This window comes from Cynocephalus volans, chromosome 4, assembly GCF_027409185.1.
Source record: "Cynocephalus volans isolate mCynVol1 chromosome 4, mCynVol1.pri, whole genome shotgun sequence".
Lineage (NCBI taxonomy): Eukaryota > Metazoa > Chordata > Mammalia > Dermoptera > Cynocephalidae > Cynocephalus > Cynocephalus volans.
Genome location: NC_084463.1, coordinates 20,385,512 through 20,405,367, shown reverse-complemented (window position 1 = coordinate 20,405,367; position 19,856 = coordinate 20,385,512).

Sequence of the window (19,856 nt, the reverse complement as noted above, 5' to 3'; positions counted from 1 at the left end):
AGGTACTTGTCTTTTCTTTTTTTCCTTAAAAGTCAAATTGAGTTGAATGCAAAGGATTACCCTGGCAAGAAACCTACTACTGGATTTCTATCCCCCTTACCCAGGGTTGTGTAAGAAAGAGTCCCTGCCAGTGTTTGGTCCTTGGTTTACCCATGACACGTACAATGAATAGCCAATGCATTCCTTTGGAGTGGTTTACTCTGCAGCCTCTGGGCACCCCAGGGACACAAAACTCTACAAGAAGTTTGGGGAACCCAGTATCCAGAGCCTAGCCACCATCACTCTGAGTTCCCATCACCTTCCTGGAGTAACACCAGAAACCCAGAGGACATCAGGCCAGGACACCCTATGACCATGCCTGGCTCAACCTCCTCCCAGTCAGGGGAACTCTCTGTCTGTTCTTGTCGAGCTTTCTTCAAGGGCTTTACTTCTCTCCCCTTGCAGCAAGAGAGGCCTCTACGCAACTTGATAGCCCCATTACTCACCCCTCCTTCTCTGCTAGCAAGAAAATGCAACAAGGGTGGGACTTCTGATCTTTGCCTAAAATAGTATCTAACTCATAATAGCATTAAAAAAAAATACGCATTAAAAAAAGTGAACTAATGAAGAGGACTGGAAACCTAGGGCAACAATAGCCAAAGAAATTCTGAAATATTGAGGAGAACATATTTAGACGGACTCTACAAGTTGTAAGGCATTTTAGCATATATCACCATTTAATCATCACAACAAAATCTGAGAAATGTGTTGTTACTCTTACATTACAGATGAGCAAACAGAAGCATAGGAAAGTGAACCACTCGCCCACAATAGCTGATGTAGTCAGGGGCAGAAATAGAAGTGATACTAAGCCAGATTTCTTTCTACTACTCTACCACCTATTTCAAAACAAGAAAAAAGCTGGCTCTTCCACCTTGCGGAAGGGATACAGAATCGTGTGAAACTTTCTAACTCAGCACAGAGTTAAGAAAAGAATCTAAAATACTTAAACTATGGAAACATTCATATTTTCTCCAAATCTTGTGCTGACAACAAGTACATAAGTAAATATGATATACTTACTGGAATTTAAAATGTGTTTCTCAGATTTCAATACCAAGTCTAAGGGAGTGCGGATTATGTATGAAAGTGAATATTTGTAGCATTTTTATTCATATTTCTAAGTACGATTTTTATTGTTTGTTATATATTAAACTTTGAATAACCAAGTGGTTTGTAAAAGCTTTTATTAAAACTCCCAGCTTCTGGATGGATAGCCAAATTGAATCTGGACCCTGAGACAGCTGAACCATAGGATGAATTATTTTCTGACGTAATCTCATTTAAAAAAGTGAGTTCTATTCTGTAGAAGGCAATTTTAGTGAAATGCTCAGGAACCGGCATTCTTTAATTACCTTGACATTGTCCTGCCGAAAGAGACATGATTAGGAAAGTAGGAAGAAGGGAAAGAAGGAATATGTTTAGAAGGAAAATTGAATAAGAAAAGAGACTGCTTTTACTTCTTTTTGGAAATAGTCTGTGTATGAATAATAAATGAATGAATGAACAAGAAAAAAAAAAGAAAAAAGAATAGAGTACAGTGGAACAAAGAGGAGAAAGGAGGGAGGTGACAGCAAATCAAGGAGGCTACAAGAGAGGACTTTATATTTAGCGATTCCCTATAGCCAAGCTGGAGAAAAAATAAGAGCAACGCGAACTCATTTTATTTTCTCCTATGTACCTGGGATCAGGTTCTAGGAAACCAAACCAAGGAAGAGAGAAGAGAGGAAGAGGGGACGGTAGAAAGGAAATTAGAGAGGGAGTAAGGGAAAGAAATAAAGAATGAAGGGAGAGGGGGCTGGAGGGACGGAGGGTGGAAGCTGATTTGGAGACTGAGGTAACTTCACATGCTTTTTATCACTGTGGAAAGATGAGGCACTTTGCATAAGCAAGTACGAATTTTATAAAACTAATCTACAAGTTTCAATATTTGGGCTGAAATTTAGAAAGATTTCTCATCACAGACCCACTGTTTTGGTGAGGAAAAATCATTTGAGTGGCTAAACCTCCATGTTTCTCAGGTCATAGCGCCAAGGTGTCCAGAACGAGCCTCCCCTGACTCTTCTCAGAACCCGACCCTCCCCATCTCTTAGGCTCCCAGAGCTTCCTCCACGAGCCTGGCCTCACCCTCATGTCCACTCTCACCCAGGGCAGCCCTCACTGCAGCCGTCTCCATCTCATCATTCTGCTCTTCCTGCCAACACCGCGCTTCCTAAGTATTTTGAGCATGGGTGGTTTTCGTGTTTTTAGTATATTGCTCATGTTAGACTGTAAGATTATGAAAACAGAACCACATTTGACTTATTTGTCATTGTTCCCCAAGTGCCTAGCAAGATCTGGAATGTACTAGCCATTAGTTAAATACCTGTTCAATACATTTTGACATTTATCAGGGAAAATTACACATCTAAAATTAAAAGAACTATTTTTTCTTTTTTGCATTATTGTTGTTACTATTATTATCATCATTGTCATCATCATTATTAACAAGACAGATGATGGAAAGAAAAAAAAATACTGGATCTTACTCACCTTCTATTCCTACATCCACCTCAGGAGGTACTCAATACATGTAAAGAAAAGAAGGAGAAAGTGAAGAAAAGAAAGAAAAAAGGAATTGTGAGTGGGAGGAAAGAGAAAAATGAACGAAAAGTTTAAGGTAGTTAAAATACCATCAAAGAGCAAATCAAATGTGCAGAATACTTATTAGCTACATTATATGCCAAAAGAAAATGGAACAGTATTTTTAAAGTGCTGGTAGAGGAATTTGTCAACTTGAAATTCTGTACTCACTTAAAATATTATATGCAATTAAGGGCAAGTATTTTCGCATATGCAGACTATAAAAAGTTCTAGTATGCACAGACTCACTGAGAGAACTACTAAAGGATGAACTTCAGACAAAATGAAATTGGATTCCAACAATGAAGAGATGTGCATACTGCAAAGGTACACAAATGTACACAAATGAACTGGTCAACATAATGGCAAATTTAAACAAGCATTGACCATAGAAGATAATCATATTGAATTTGGCAGGGTAAAAATAAGGTAGAACTAAAATACTGAAAACTAAACATGAAAGACAGAAGGTGGCAGTTATAGTTAAAGCTTTCTAAGTTTCCTCATCTTGCTCAGGAGGAGGATAGAGAAATAATTAACTTTATTTAATAATAAATTTAATAATAATAATAAATTCTGATCATTTCATTTCTAATGTTTTATGGTTTAAAATAGATTGGGGCAAATCTGGAAACATTTTAGCATTCTTTAGTACTTATATTGCTTACAGGTGTTTGTTATATTGCCTCCACTTTTTTCTATTTTGAATTTCATATAATTAAAAAATAATCCTTTGCACATTAGACAATTGTTTCACCTTTCTCTCTGCACAGACTTTTAACACCTCTTCCCCCACTCTCTTCCTCTCCCCCATTCTCTCTCTCTCTCAGCTGGCAACTTTGTTTCCTGCTCCACTGAGAAAATCCAAGCAATCAGAGCAGCACTCGCACAGACTCCCCCTTGGCACACACTCACCCCCAGTGCCTGGCTGCTTGGCAGATGCAGGCCGCGTGTCCTGTTCAGAACCTGTCCTCTGCCTCTGGACTGAATACACCCTCCGTTGCCCACTCAGGCCAACGCTCCAGCACCCGCCCCCTCACTCTTCTGCATCATTCCCAATGCACAAAAACATGCCGTTATTTCTCCCATTAAAAACATAAACAAAGATGACTTCCTCTTGCTCACACCCCCCCACCTGCTACTGCTTCATTCCTCTTCTGCCTTTTGCAGCAAAACTCCTAGAAATAATTGTCTGCACTTGCAATCCCTGGTAGCCCTCTCCCCCAGTCTGTTTCAAACACTCTGTGGTCGCCCCCCTATTTCCACCACTGACCTGCTTTTCCCATGGTCACCCAATGACTTCCACCTGGCTAAATCCAAATCTCGACCCCATCTAACCTGAACTCCTATACTCCAAAGTTCAGTCCCTCTCGTCTCCTCTCCTCTGTCTCTTCTCACAGCCTTGACGATCCCCAGTCTCACAGCTTTCATTATCATCGTTCAATACAACATTCATTTACATCTCCAGTCCAGAACTCTCTCCTGGACTCAGGAATTATATATTCAGCAGCCTGATATCAGGCGTGGACATATGAGTGTCCTAGTTCTGCTGTAATAAATCACCAACCACTAGGCGGCTTAAAGCAACAGAAACTATTCTCTCACAATCTAGACACCAGAAGTCTGAAATCCAGGTGTCAGCAGGGTCATGCTCTCTCTGGAGGTTCTGGGGGAGAACCTGTTGTAGGCTTCTCTCCTTGCTTCTGGAGTTGCAGGCAATCCTTGGCATTCCTTCACTTGTGGACGCATCACTCTGATCTCTGATCCTGTCACCACGTGGCCTTCCCTTCTCCTCCCTGTGTCTTCACCTTTTCGCCCTAATCAAGTATGACCTCATCTTAACGTAATTACATCCGCAAAGACCCTGTTTCCAAATAAGGTCACATTCACAGGTACGGGAGGTTGGAACTTGAATATATCTTCCTGGGGGACACAGTTCAACCCACAATATATGCCTACTAAGTATTTTCAAATTAACATGTCCAAACGGGAATTCTGATCTTTCCAATTCAAGTATATTCCACAGGTAATTCTTCTTCATGTTTGGTGTAAAGCCTATGTAACAGTTACCCTGTTCAAAACTCTTGGAGGCATCTTTGATGCTTTTGTTTCCTCAAATCTCGCATCCAATTTCTAAAGAAATCCTGTTCAAATACATATATAATATATATGTAAAATATATATATTTCGAAAGGATTCCTATATTACATGTTATACGGATTATTTACATATTGCATATACTTGTATATGTATTTTATATATTACATATTGATATTGCATAGTACACATGTATTACATGGATTTTATATATATAACATATTACAAATGTATGTATTTTAACATATCTCTATTTATATCTATTATACACACATACATCCTGTATTGGACTCCTCATCCACCTCCGTTGTCACTGCTTTGGTTCAAGGAATCATGTTTTTTTAATTATTACCTAATATCTCATGTGTACCCATACTGTAATTTATATAACTAGTCTCCTAATGGTCCATTTTTACCGCAAATTTTCAGTATTGTAAACAGCACTGTAATGATTATCCTCATGCAAACACATGTTTTGTGTCCTTAAGCAATTATTTCCTACAAGTTAAATCCTAGAAGTGCAGTTGCAGAGCCGAGGGTAGGCATGATTTACATTGTGCTATATCTCACTGAATTGCCTTTCAGAAAGGTTATGTGAACTAGTCCCTTTTACATGATCAATCAGTAATTCACAGCAAGATAAACTTCCTGGCTTTCTTGCCTTTGGAGAAAATGGAATCCATTTGCTTCTTAGATTTACTATTAAACTAATATTTATTGTGTGCCCAGCAGTCATCAGGCACTGCTATAGACACAAGTTCCTGCCATCATGGAACTTGAGTTTTAGTTTGGAAGACAGATGGTAAATAATGAGCATAATAAGTAAATCCATTCTATATTACATTAGAAGGTGGTGTTCACCGTGGACAGCAAGGGGCAGGTTTAGGAAGCTAGAAGTGCAGGAGGCGTGGGCTGCGATTATGGGTAGGAAGGTCTCAGTCTCACTGGGAAGTCTGTAACTGAGCAAAGACTGAGGGAGGAGTGAAGTGAGCTCTGCAGCCACCGGCGTGTGGGGGTGGTGAGGTAGACTCCAGGCGGAGCAAACACCAGGGCAAGTCCCTGAGGTGACAGCATCCCTGGCATGACCAAGGAAGAACAAGGGGACCAGGCGGCTGGAGCTGCGGGGGGAGCAGCAGAAAGTGAAGTCAGAGAGGTAAGGACCCTCAGTTGTAAGTTATTGTAGGCTTGATGAGCCAGTAACAGGACTTTGGCTTTTTCCCACGAGCCACTGGAGGGTGTCAAGCAAAGGAATGATGTGATCATGTCTTAGAGTTGCACAGAGAATAGGCTCGAAGCAAAGGTGGAGGGAAGGAGGACCTGGGGCGATTGCATGTCTTGACTTCCGCTGGCTCTAGCAATCTGATTTCACCTTCCACACTTTGCAGTATACTTCCTGCTGACATGCCAGTAACCTTTATGTCACTAAATGCAAAGGTGAGTGTTCGTTTTTCTTTTTCCCTGTCCTCCAGCAATGCTTGGCAACGTCAACCACCCCCTTCTTTCTGAAGCAATCTCCTCCTCCAACTTCTGAGGACTGCCCTCACTTTGGATCTCCTTCAACTCTCTGTTAACTCCACAGTCTGATTTCCAGGCTTGGTCTTCTCCGGTAGGTCAGTAATTATGCTGGAGTTCTTTACAGGACAGTCTTTGTACATCTGCTCTTTCTCAGCCATCATGCCCAAGCCTAAGGCTTGGGTATCGATAATAATTTCCAAATGTCTAACTCCAGCACCAACTATTCCTCTGAGCTTATCACCTGAGTCCAGCTATTATGACCCCTACACTGGGCATCTTGGTGGAACCTCAGACCTGCCCTAAAGTGCACTCCTCATCTTCCCCCCACAAACCTGACCTTCTCCATGTGTCCCCACCAGCAATCCAGTTGTGTAAGTTAGCACATGTATGATCATTGATATCTCCCCCCTAATACTTCACTAATTCTGTCAATTTTCCCCTCCTAAATATCTTGAATGTGTTACTACTTTTCATCTCTACAGTCAGATTCCAAATCCCAGTGATCACCGTCTTCAGCTGAATTACTCAACCCTTTGCCTTGCCTTCATCATCCCTCTTTGCTTAAAATAGATGGATAGCCTCCAATCACTTTTTTTTAATTTTTATTTTTTATTACTAGCATATTCATTATTAAAATTCGTAATTTTCTTTGTGCCCTTTACCCTGCCTGTCACTCCCCATGACTCCTCCCTTCCTCCCCCCAACTCTAGTATCCTTAGGTTTGTTCTCTCCTTCTGAAAGTTCAACTTATTATTGTGGTCTTTTCTTTCTTTCTTCTTCTCCAGGCTCCATCCTAGGTGAGCACCCACTTGCCACACGTCTCGGCACATGTTCCTTCCACTCCCTTCTGTGCTCGTGCTTCCCCATCCACAGTTAACTCCACTCACCCTCCAGACCCCAAGCGTAGGATAGGTATTTTTGTTTCATGTTGCCTGGAACTTCCCCCATTCCATCACAGGTTTTAATTTAGTTTGTAATGATAGACACATTTTAGTAATTACTGGATTAATGTATGGCTCTCATAGAAGACTGTTACTCCCAATAGCAGGGCCTGTGCTAGGTCTGGTTTTTCCCACCCCAATACCCCCAGTGCCTCTAGTGGTGACTGGCAAATAATAGGTGATCAATAAATATTTGTTCATTGAACACATAAATTTCTCTTTATAGATAAATGATGGATAGAGAGGTCTTAAAAAAATCCACCAAAATGTTAAGAGTAACTGGTTAGATTTAGGATGATTTTAATCTTATTTATATTCTAAATTGCGTTATTTGAAAGTTTTACAGTGAACAGGCTATCATTTTTATAAAAACAGTAAGATGATTTTCAAAAAATAATGTTGACTAAGTGGTACTTATTTAGGTAGAATAAGTAGAAGTCACTGGAAGAGTTAGTGAGTTGGACGAGGAAAGGAGAATGTATGCTCTATGCTAAATCTAACTGGTAAAACAGTACAAAAATTTACTGCCTTCCACTAACTCCATTGCAGTTCTGGGCAAAGGAAGAAATAAAATGTCATATGGAAGAAAGTTACTAAGTTCTGTATACCCAGTATTAAGAAAGTCCATAGATTCTTCCTTGTCTTGATATTCAGTGGTCACTCCTGGAAAATTCCCACCAGACTTTCTCTCTCTCCCTTTCATAGATCTGGACATGGACTTGGCTGTGAACCTGTGAACCATCCCCCACCTCCTGAGTTTCCCCTACTGGTTCTGTTGTCTCAAGCCCCTCTTTTTTATGCACACACACTCACACACTCATTCACACTCACACACATGTGTGCATCACTAGAGTTCCCTCCACCAAGTGCATGGGATATGGAGGGTATGACTCTTCCTCTGTGAAGCCATCCCAGAGATGTCAGAGCCACAGGTGCCTGCCTACCTTGCAGCCGTTTTAAGGGCATGGGCATCTGTTCTAACCTCAGCTAAGGAGGCCTGAAGAAAGAAGGGGAATTCTCTCATGGCCCAGAACTTCATGTCTTTATGTAACACCCTTCCACACTGCACACCCACCAGCTGGGGGAGCAGGGCCCCAAGACACACAGGGCATCGCAGCAGAAAACTGAGAAACGTTTGGTGTATTTGGTTGCATGCCACTCATCCTCTTCTGTCAGATGTGGAAGGACACTAAGAATAGAACTACTTGATGCCAGAAACACTGGCTACAAATGAAATTATTTAAGGAGACTTCCTGCTACTTAGCCTGAAACATTTTTCAAAGCTGGCTTTATTGAATTGAATTAAGAGAAAAGAAGAGGAGGAGAATTTCACAAATCGGCTTGTGTAGGGGATGTAAATATGGCCTGAGTGGTTCTCCCTGGCATGCACTGCCATCACCAGCACAGGAGTGATGTTCCCATGGCCATCAGGCATTTCTGTTGTATTCTTTAGCCCGTCAGATCACATGGGTCAAACTGGTGAACTGTCACCCAATCAAACCTAAAGACAGAAAACCCTATTGGCCTGATCCTTCTGTGGGCAGACCAAGTGCTACCTGTAGAAATGACTCGTTTCAGAGGAACATGTGCACCAAAGAACACTTGGGATGGTCCTGGGAGTGGTTGAGGTGTTGTGTAACAAGGAGATGAACAGAAACTGGCATCTGTCTTGTTGACGAGGACATCGCATATGTTCAATGAGAAGTAGAAATTAAAGGGGGTAAAGATTTTGGAGAACTCTTCCTCAGACTTTGAGCTTCATCTCCAGGGCACTTCATCCTCGAAGCCTTTCCCATTTCCCGTTCCCTGGGCAGCCCTCTCGATCCAAAGCACTTTGTCCCCACCTCTCTGTTCATATATGAATCAAGTGTGTATTTCATGCCTCGGCCAGAGAGGGAGCCTTTCAGGTAGGGACTCCATTTTTTCATCACTTTTACATTCCCAGAAGAGCCTCGCTCAGAGCTTATCACAGGGAAGCTGCTCAAAAAATGTTGATTGTAATGGATGATAATTCATAATAACATAAACAAGTTTAATAATATTTTAAAATATCAAAATTCCCAAATATGAAAGAGAGACACCAATAAAACATGGTAAAAAGGAATTATTCTTCTATGAACTAGCAGAAAAAGATATAAGGAAGCAAGACCAATTACAATAGCCATCAAAAAAAATAAAATACCCAGGAATAAATTCAACCAAGGAGGTAAAAGATCTCTACAATAAGAACTACAAATTACTACTGAAAGAAATTAAAGAGGACACCAAAAGACGGAAAGATATTCCTTGTTTATGAATTGGAAGAATCAACATAGTGAAAATGTCCATATTACCTAAAGCCATCTGGAGATTCAATGGGATCCCTATCAAAATACCAATGACATTCTTCACAGGAATAGAAAAAAAAACAGTCCTATCATTCATATGGAACAACAAAAGACTCCGAATAGACAAAGCAATGCTGAGCAAATAAATTAAAAAATAAAGTCAAAGGCTTTATACTTCCTGATTTCAAGTTATATTACAAAGCTATAGAACCCAAACATGGTACTGGCATAAAAACAGACACATGAAAAACAGAACAGACCAGAGAACCCAGGAATAAACCCATATATTTATAGCCAACTGATCTTCAACAAGGGCACCAAGAACCTACAATGGGGAAAGGATAGCCTCTTCAATAAATGATGCTGGGAAAACTGGATATCCATTTGCAGAAGAATGAAACTAAGACCTGTACCTCTTGCCGTATACCAAAATCAACTCAGAATGTATTAAAGACTTTAATATAAGACTTGAAACTTAAAAACACCTGAAAGATAACAGAGGAAACACTCTAGGATGTAGGGCTGGGCAAAGGCTTTGTGAATAAGGCTCCAAAGTCACAGACAACAACAAAAATAAACAGATGGGATTGTATCAAGCTAAAAAGCTGCTGCATAGCAAAGGTAAAAATCAACAGAGTGAAAAGACAACCTACAGAATGGGAGAGAATATTTGCAAACTATGCATCCAACAAAGGATTAACATGCAGATTATACAAGGAACTCAAACAAATAAACAGTGAAAAAACAAATAATCAGATTTAAAAATGGACAAAGGAGCTGAATAGACCTCTCTCAAAGAAGGACATACAAATGGCCAACAACTACATGAAAAAATGCTCACTAGTCATTAGGGAAATGAAAATCAAAACCACTTTAAGATATCATCTCACCCAAGTTAGATGGGCTATTATCAAAAACACAGAAAATAACAAATGCTGGCAAGGATGTGAAGAAAGTGGAACTCTTCCTTCTGCACTGCCAGTGGGAATGTAAATTAGCACAGCTATTATGGATAACAGTATGGAGGTTTCTTAAACAATTACAAATTGAATTGCCATATGATCCAGCAATTCCACTCCTGGGTATATATCCAAAGGAATGGAAATCATCATGTCGAAGGAATTCCTGCATTCCCACATTTATCACGGCTCTATTTACAATAGCCAGACTATGGAACCACCATAAATGTCCACCGATGTATGACTGGATAAGGAAAATGTGATATATATGCACAGTGGAATACTACTCAACCGTGAAAAAAGAATGAAGTTCTGCCATTCACAGCAACATGAATGACTCAGAGAAAATCATGTTAAATGAAACAACCCTGGTTCAGAAAGAAAATATTTGCAAACTATGCATCCAACAAGGGATTAATATCCAGATTATACAAGGAATTGGGAGCTGAATGAATAAATAAACAGAAAGAAAGAAAGAAAGAGAAAATGAGAGAGACAGAAACAAAGAAACAACAATCACAATAATAACGTTGCACTTTTAGAAGGAGAGAATGGAATCGTGGCTGCTAGAAGTGGAAAGGGGGTGGGGTGGTGGAGGAGGGAGATTAATGGGTAATTAATAAAAAAATGATTAACAGACAGAAAGAATGAGTAGGTATTGTAATGGTGAGTAAACTAACTATCCTGATCTGTCCATCACATATTGTACCCAACTATTGATAGTCAACTTTGTACCCCATAAATATGTATAATTATTAATTTTTCAATAAAAAACAAATAAACAAAAAAGTAGATATTCTTAAATGTCATCAATGAGGGTGGATTGTTTTTCTAGGTATTAATTTGTGGCTCTGGCCCATTTACTCCCAGTAATACTAAACAAGAAAAGGAAGAAAATGCTATGAATTGAATGTGTCCACTCCAAAATTCAGGTGTAAACACTTAATGGCCAATGGGGTCTTTATGAACCGATGAAATCCTGAAGGCTCCTCCCCTCACGAATGACATTCAGGCCCTTATAAAAGAGGCTTCATGCAGCATCCAGCTCATCTGCCCTTCTGCCTTCTGCCATGTGGGGACACAGCATTCCTCCCCTCCAGAGGATGCAGCCCTTACCAGCCACCAAACCTGCTGGCAGTGGGCCTTGGGCTTTCCACCCTCCATAACTATGAGAAAATGGATTTCTGGTTTTGATAAATTATCTAGTCTCAGGTATTTTGTTGCAGCAGCAGAAATGGACTAAAACCAGCAGAAAGACTGACAACACTACACGAGTGGAAGGATCAGTTGCACCCCTGCAAAGACAGATTCCCCAGAGACTAGACAACACCAGCTGATGAGACGGGACCATGTGGCCCTGAGGGAAGGTATGGACGGCCCGGCAGAGCTCTAGGGAAGAGGATTTTCCACCAGAAATGCCTGGGGGCTGACTTAATACCAAGCAGACAACATGATACTGCTGTCCAAAAATGACTGCCGGCTACTTGCACAGGCAGCCATGTACTCACTGAGAATCAGGACTGGGGGGCACTCATCAGGGCTCTGTACCTGCCTAGGACACTCTCAGAGCATCCTCCCAAGGGTATGACTTGCAGTCCTGGGCCCCATCAGGGTCTGGACACTGCGCAGCACAGACTCCGAGGGTACCTCCCAAGGGGACAATCGACTTTCTGGGTCCTAGACGTTATTAAGCCCCAGAACTGAAGTGGGGACTTGGATTATCTCATAATTTGATGGCAGTATGAAGAGAAATCCTCAGCCAAACAAGAAGGGGACTCAATGGGACAACCTTATCCTTACGCACACCAAAATCACTCAAAGAGGATCATGAATAGGGCTCTACAGTCCGGACAGATTTCTGCAAGTGTGAATTTTTTTTTGATGTTTATTCTATAAATTCATTCATTTTTACATGCTAATATATATATAATAAATATAAGGTTTATGGGGATTTTCCTCCAAAACTTTTAAGTAAAACTGAATCTCTAGGAAGATGCATCATTTTTATCTTGTATCTATACTTGAGTGGTACCCCTTCTGCCACTCACTCACTCCATGGGAACATCTGTAGGGAAGGGGAGTACAGAGCTCTGGGCTGTAGTTCAACAGAAGCCCCAGAAAGTAGATGGTGTCTGGGTGGGCAGCTCCGTGGGTGGGGTGGGCCACGTACCTTCAAGAGCAAAACAGCCTCCTTTCATTGCAAGCTCTGCTCAGTGTATGCCAGATGCTTGGTCTACCACATGAACTAGCTCAGCTGAACCAATTGAATCAATCTGTCTATTTCATCAAATAAATTCACCAAACCCAAAATTATTTTAAACGAATTTTTGTAATGGAGCAATTATGTGGCCAAGTGTATTAGAGTTGTTAAAAAAAAATAATGGTACCAAAGAATCTTGCACTCAAATTGTATTTTACAGCATCAAAAGTCTCATAGACATATGTAATCTAGTTGGATTGTCATAACATCCTCTTAGGGTGGTCAAGGAATGTGTTACTGACTTCCTTTCAGAGATTGAGAAATGAGTGGCTGAGCAGCTTTTCTAAAGTTAGCATGTAGCAGAGCCACCCTCAGACTCCATTGTCCAAATACATGTCATGTGGGCCTTGCCCCCCCAGCCCAGGTTTATCCATGTAGAAACTCTCTCAGTGTGGGGATGATCCCACCAGAGTAACTGTCTGGAAAATGTCGTGGGCCTGTTCATGATTACAGTAGTGTTGGAAACCCAAAGAATTACAAAGTTCTTTGTGATGACTGTTACATATACAAGGGGAGAGAGAAACTTCATTAGTTTAATAATAAAATTGAAATAGCTTCACATCAAAGTCACGAAGCCAGATCCACTCTGGAGCCTACCTGTAGATGACAAATGTGCTACTTTAAACTGTGTTTTCCATACCCTTCTCGTGTAGCATATTGAACTTGTAAACATTAGTCATGGCAGGACTGGGAAGTTTAGTCAAAATTCCTGCCACAGCCCTCTTTGGCCAAGAAACAGTTAGTGTGCTCTGTGTGTTTTCTTATTCACAGTTGGGATGTGGGCTCAATTGAATTGTATTTCCAAACTTCTTCCTTGATTACGTGTTTCCAAAATAAATACATGGAAATTGCAATATACTGTCTGTGGATTAAGTTCAACGTAAAGAGTAGACATGGGTTATCCAGATTGACAGATTTCATGATAAGAAGGCACAGCACTTGTTCATGTGTGTACTAAACAGATCTCACCATAAAGCATTTTCTTCATCATTGACAACTTTTATTTCTAGTCCAGCTTGTGTCCCACATAAATTGCCAACTTGGAGTAATCCCTTCTTACCACACTCCTGTGTTTGGCCTGTTGTTTGTCACTCATTTGGTACTAAACATATGGCACTTATGCTGTTGTTCGACCCCTGTGGTAAATGCAAGTGGTCTTCATTTAATGGGCAGCATGGATTACTTACCAGGAGCAGTTCTTGAAGTCATAGCTTCTATGCACCAAATGCATCCAGTACCTTGCCAAACTCAGAACTATTTAAATAGAAGGACTCGTTTTTCTTGAAAAGTGGCTTAGTGACCTCTTTTATTGATTAAGCACGTCCTTAGGGTGTTGCCTCCCATCTCAAACATCCCATCAAACTTTTTCCATTTCCAACAACAGCTATATTGAATAATATCTCTCCATCCCATTGTACTTGCAGGAATTATGGTGTGTCCATTTTTGTCAGTGTCCTAAATTACACACCTATGCTAAGAAAGCCCATTCTAGACCTGTGTACCTGGACTGCGTTTTCTCTCCCACTCCCCGATTCTGATTTGAATTGCATCTGGGGTGATGCTTTGGAACAGCATTGAGGTCCCTTGTAATCTAGAATCCATGGGACCTACTTGTGTACTGACATGGGGAGGGCATTGGGCTTACATAGTTCACTCTTCCTTTATGAGGAAACCGGACAGACTGGGGGACTCAGGGACCTTCTTTCTACTCTTAGTGTTGAAAAGACAGTGCTTCCTTAGAACGTTTGTATTGCTTTTCTTTTAGGTATTGACTTTTTTTCAATGGTCTAAATTTCCTTCCTTGCATTGTCCAATAATCAATTTGAAAATAAATTTGTGTGTGTCCTCCTTCATCTCCTTAGTATGCTATCCAGCTCATATATTTGAAAACCCTCTTAGACTTTTCTTAGAACATGGTGGGGTCTAAACAAAGATACCAATGGATAAACTATCTATGAATTTATCACTCTTGTGCAAATGCTGCTTAGATGGAATCCCTGCTCCACCACTAGCAACTCAGTGACCTCAAGCACCTGTACTGCTTCTAGGTGTCATATCTCCTATATTTGCAGACTAAAATAAAATGTACAGCAAATCTCTCACAGGTTTTTTTATAGGAGTAATTAATCTAAAATAGTAAAAGTTCTGAGCTTACTGGATGATACATTAAATAAGTCAATGAGTGTTGGAGAAAATGAATTTTAGGCAAATCATATCCCCTCCTTTCCTTTTATTTGCTTCCACTTCTACTTGTTTCTCTATTTCTTTCCTTTATTTTCTATTTCTCTTGAATCACCCATTCAATTGTCTTTCCTGTACCTGCTATTAAGGACACAGACACTAAACACACACACGCACACATGCTCATACACACACGCACACATGCTCATACACACACGCACACATGCTCATACACACACACACATACCCAGTCTCAGATCTTAAGTACCTCAAAGAGAAAGAAACGTAATTACAATACAGTGTGATAAGCCACAGGGTAGCTTTTTCATTTATCTGATAAAAAATACATGGGCACAAAACAGCAGTGGGAAAGAGGAGGAAATGGTTCTTTCTGTGTGAGGGTGAGATGGGCCCAAGAAGTTTTCATAAGGGAAACTTTATATTTGTTCTGGGTTTCTAAGCATAAGTGGAGTTCTCTGGGTGGGTAGAAGAAACAGCATAGGCAAAAGCAAGAGATTCTAAGGAGCATCTCTGGGAAAGGTGAGCAGTTCCCTGCGGCTAGAGTGAAGGGTTCAGGCAGGCCAAGGAGTCAGGGCTGGGAGGTGGGCAGGTGGCCGGCCCTGAGGGGGGGTCTAGGCACAGCAAGTTAATCTATATAGCACAAGCTCTAAGGAGCTTGCACCCAGCCCAGGACTCTGCTCAGTAGGGTCTCAATAAGTGCTTGGAGATGATAATGACTGTCAAAAAGTGATTTCCCTAATAGGATCAACAGAATCCATTGATAAGAAAACGCTGATTTTTTTTCTTTCCTGCAGAAGGGAGAACACCCTCTCTGCAAAGCTTTGCATCTCTGAGGGAGGGAAGCAAGATCGGAATTTGTTGAGAATTGAAGTTTTGGTTTAAGGTAGCTCTTTCAACACAGGAACTTAGTGGAGATTGGGTAAGAATCCCAATACAATAGTCATGGATTTGTGGGAATGGCAAGGTGAGGATTTTGAGGTGAGGCATTGAAAGAATCTCAGGGCTGGAACTGTTTGATGCTATCCATTGAAGAGCTAATGGATCCTTAAAGATGTTCATTTAATAAATAATCATACTATTTGTCTGGGCAAAACAGTCCTGGAAAGGAAAAGAAATGCCAACGAAGCAGTGAAAATAGCAAAGTCACCATGTAGACAGTGGGGGTGGCTTCGTCCTAAGTGTCCACGCAGAATGTGAGGTAGATAATTTTGGTTCTCATGACATTGACCTTTACATGCCCGGGACATTTCTTCTTATATATATTACCCAATTTATTCCCCAAATACCAGTATATAGGGTAATTGAGAGGAAAAATTCAGCTTGGTCTATCCTAACTTTTGTATATCCAAACAGAATGACTCTTTAAGTGATACAAAAGGCAATTAAGTTATCTTATTTGTAAGACTATTCATGGTTTTATTTGTGCTTTTTTTAAATGATATATTTTTTTTTATCTGCGGCTGCAAACTAAATGAAAACTGTTGTACAGAATGGCATTATACAAACCATTGGAGATACTAATTATCTCAAAGAAAAATAAAACTTCTATCTACCTGGATATTTCCAAATATACAGTTTTTACTTTACATTCAATGTTTTCTATTACACATGTATAATCTCATAAAAGAAAGGAAAATTATTATAAATAATCTAAATCAGAATCCAGTTAAAGAGAGAAAAATCTGTACAAAGGTTTAAGTTGTGGCAGACTGATTAAAGATATGCTTTCCTACACATTTTGTTTTGCTGAGTTTTGTCATGATTTACTCAACAAAGTTACCAAGCACAGAAAATTACACACAAAGACCTTAGAACCTGGCGTGAGATGCTGGTAGTTTCTGATACAAGATGTATGGCACAATTGCCAAAATTTTAAACACATTTTCCAAATCAGACAGTAATGCAGCGCAGCCTCCATCCAGCCTGGTGCATCACAAGATGAAATGCAGCATAGGGCAGAGAACCCAGCCTTTGGAGACTATCGGCTTGATGCAAGGCGATACCTCTCGAGCTTCAGCTTCTGTTTCTGTAAAATGTGGGTGATGATACTATTTATGCATTATCTTGGCTTCTTTCCTGTGTCCCTGTGTAATCACAGGGGAGGATCAGAGTCAGAGAGAGCAGTTGGGGCTGGGCTAGGACGGGAGCTATGGAGTTTCATTTAGCCTGTAGGACTGAACTCTCGGGGATGGGAAGAAGGGACTGCAAACACTTTGGGCCTGAATGCCCAATGGCTTGTGGCAAATTTGGGGGGACTCTGGACTGTAATTATTATCTGCTTTAGTCTGTGTTGTGCTACTTTAAAAGAATATCTGAGACTGGGCAATTTATAATGAAAAGAAATTTATTGGCTCACAGTTCTGGAATCTGGGAAATCCGAGATCAAAGTGCTGGCACCTGGTGAGGGCCTTCTTGCTTTGTCATAACATGAAGAAAAGAGAGAGAGTGAGACAGAGGGTGGAAGAGAGAGAGAAAAGAGGGCCAAACTTGCCATTCTGTAACAAACCAACTCCTGCAATAACGGCATTAATTCTTTCATGAGCGCAGAGCCCAATGACCTCTTAAAGGCCCCGCCTCCCAATACCATTACATTGGCAATTCAATTTCAACATAAATTTTGGAAGAGATAAACATTCCAACCATAGCAGTATTTAAGGGTTTGGTCTGGTGAGTGAGCAGGAGTAATCCTTCCTGGTCCTTGTTGCATCCTTTTATGTCAAAGGCAAATCTCAGCTAATCATTAATTGGGTAGGATTTGGATTCATCTACTGTCTCTTTCCATGATGCTTAAGTTCCCAGTCCTGTGAGAAGGTGAAATTTTCTTCTTGTGCAGCTCCAACTGAAGTCCTTCAAATGATTCTTGTTGACTGAGCAAGCCAAAAATGAAAAAATCACAATGAAAGGCATCCAATCAAAAATTGCCAGGTGTGGAGAGAATAAGGAAAATACAACGCATAATTAGGAGAAAATAGTCAATCAGCACTGATCCAGAAATGACTCAGGCAAGTCAGTAGACAGGGATATTAAAACTATTATTATAATTTTATTCCATATGCTCAAGATGTTACAGGAAAAAATAAACATCTGAAGTTGAGACTTGGCAGATATAAAGAAGACCTAAATTAAACTTGTAAAGATAAAAATATATTAGCTGAGGTAAAAAAAAAATATAACTGAATGGGGTTAACAGAATACTAGAAATGAAGAGAAGATTAGCAAATTGTAAGACATAGCAATAAAAACTGTCCAAAATGAAACACACAGAGAAAAAAGAATATTTTAAAACAAGAAACAAGTATTAGTGAGCTATTGTGCAACCTCAAGTGGGCTAATATACATGTAATTTAAGTTCCCGAAAGAGATGGTAAGAGGTGAAAAAAAAGTATTTGAAAAAATACTGGATGAAAATTTCCCAAATTTGATGCCAACTAAAACCCCATAAATCTGAGAAGTTGAATAAGCCCAAGCACAAAACATATGAAAGCAACTAAATCAAGGCACATCATAATCAAATTGCTTAAAACAGGAACAAAGTTTTAAAATGAGACAGAGAAAAAAGGCACATTACATAAATAAGAACAAAAATGAATGTGATGGTAGATTTCTCTCTGAAAACAACGTAAGGTAGAAGACAGTACAGTGGCGTCTTCAAAGTACTGAAAGTAGAGGTGTCAACCTGGAATTCTTAGTGAAAATATATTTCAAAAATATTTGTAGTAATTATATTGCTGGTGGTAGTACTTGCATTGTTATTCTGAAGCTTTTGCATGTGTATCTTCAGATAAAACAAGTAATTATACTGATGTCACTAAGAACCAGCATTGTCAGCATAGATTAAAAGGGAGACATGCTACCAATGAAGTCCTGAATTTGAGCTGGTAGTATCAGTAAGAGCTCCTGGAATATTTTGCTTAAGAAAATACATGTTTATAGCCGTGTTCAACAGAAAGACTTAGATCAGTGTAATAAAACTGAGAATCCAGAAATAACCCATACATCTCTACTCAACTGATTTTGTACAACAATGACAAGACCACAGTAAAAGGAAAGAATAGACTGTTCAACAAATCATGCTGGGACAACTGGATATCCACACATAGAAGAATGAATTTGGACCCCTACCTCATAACATAAAAATAATGATAACATAACAATAATGAACACAAAAACGAATCAAAGTACTAACTGTAAGAGCTAAAGATACACAACTCTTAAAAGAAAAGAGGCGCAAATCTTCATGACCTTGTATCAGGCAATGGTTTCTTAGATATTACACCAAAAGTACCAGAAACTTGAGAAAAAAAAATAGTTAAATTGAACTTCATCAAAATTTAAAACTTTTGTAATTTAAAGGACACACCAAGAGAGCGAAAAGACAACCAAGAGAATGTTTGCAACTCAACAACAGAAGGACAATCTAAACAGGTAATTCCCTAAATAAAATATACAAATGATATGAAAAGGGACCCAATATCATCAGTCATCAGGGAACGCTTGATAGGCCACTATTTCCAGTGGTTTGCTATTATTTGACAATGCCTCAGAATTAAGTTTAGAAGTACAAGATGGTTGGTGTAGTCGCCAAGTGAATATTAGTTTTAGAAATGGGGGTATGAGCATGGCTGCCTGAAAATTACCAGGGTTGTGGCTGTACATGCCTTCAATTTTAGAAGACTAAGCTGACCAGCAACTTATATTTTTTAACAAAGATACTACTTTCTCAGAGTGAATAATATGAAAATCATTTTGATCATCTTTTGTCTTACATTTCCTTAGCATTTCCTGTTTGGGATTGGGGGTGGGTTATGTTTTCCAGTGATGTGTATCATGGGCAACTGAACCTATAAAGTTTACCTGACATGACGAACTTTGAGGGGCTTTAGCTCTGGAAAGT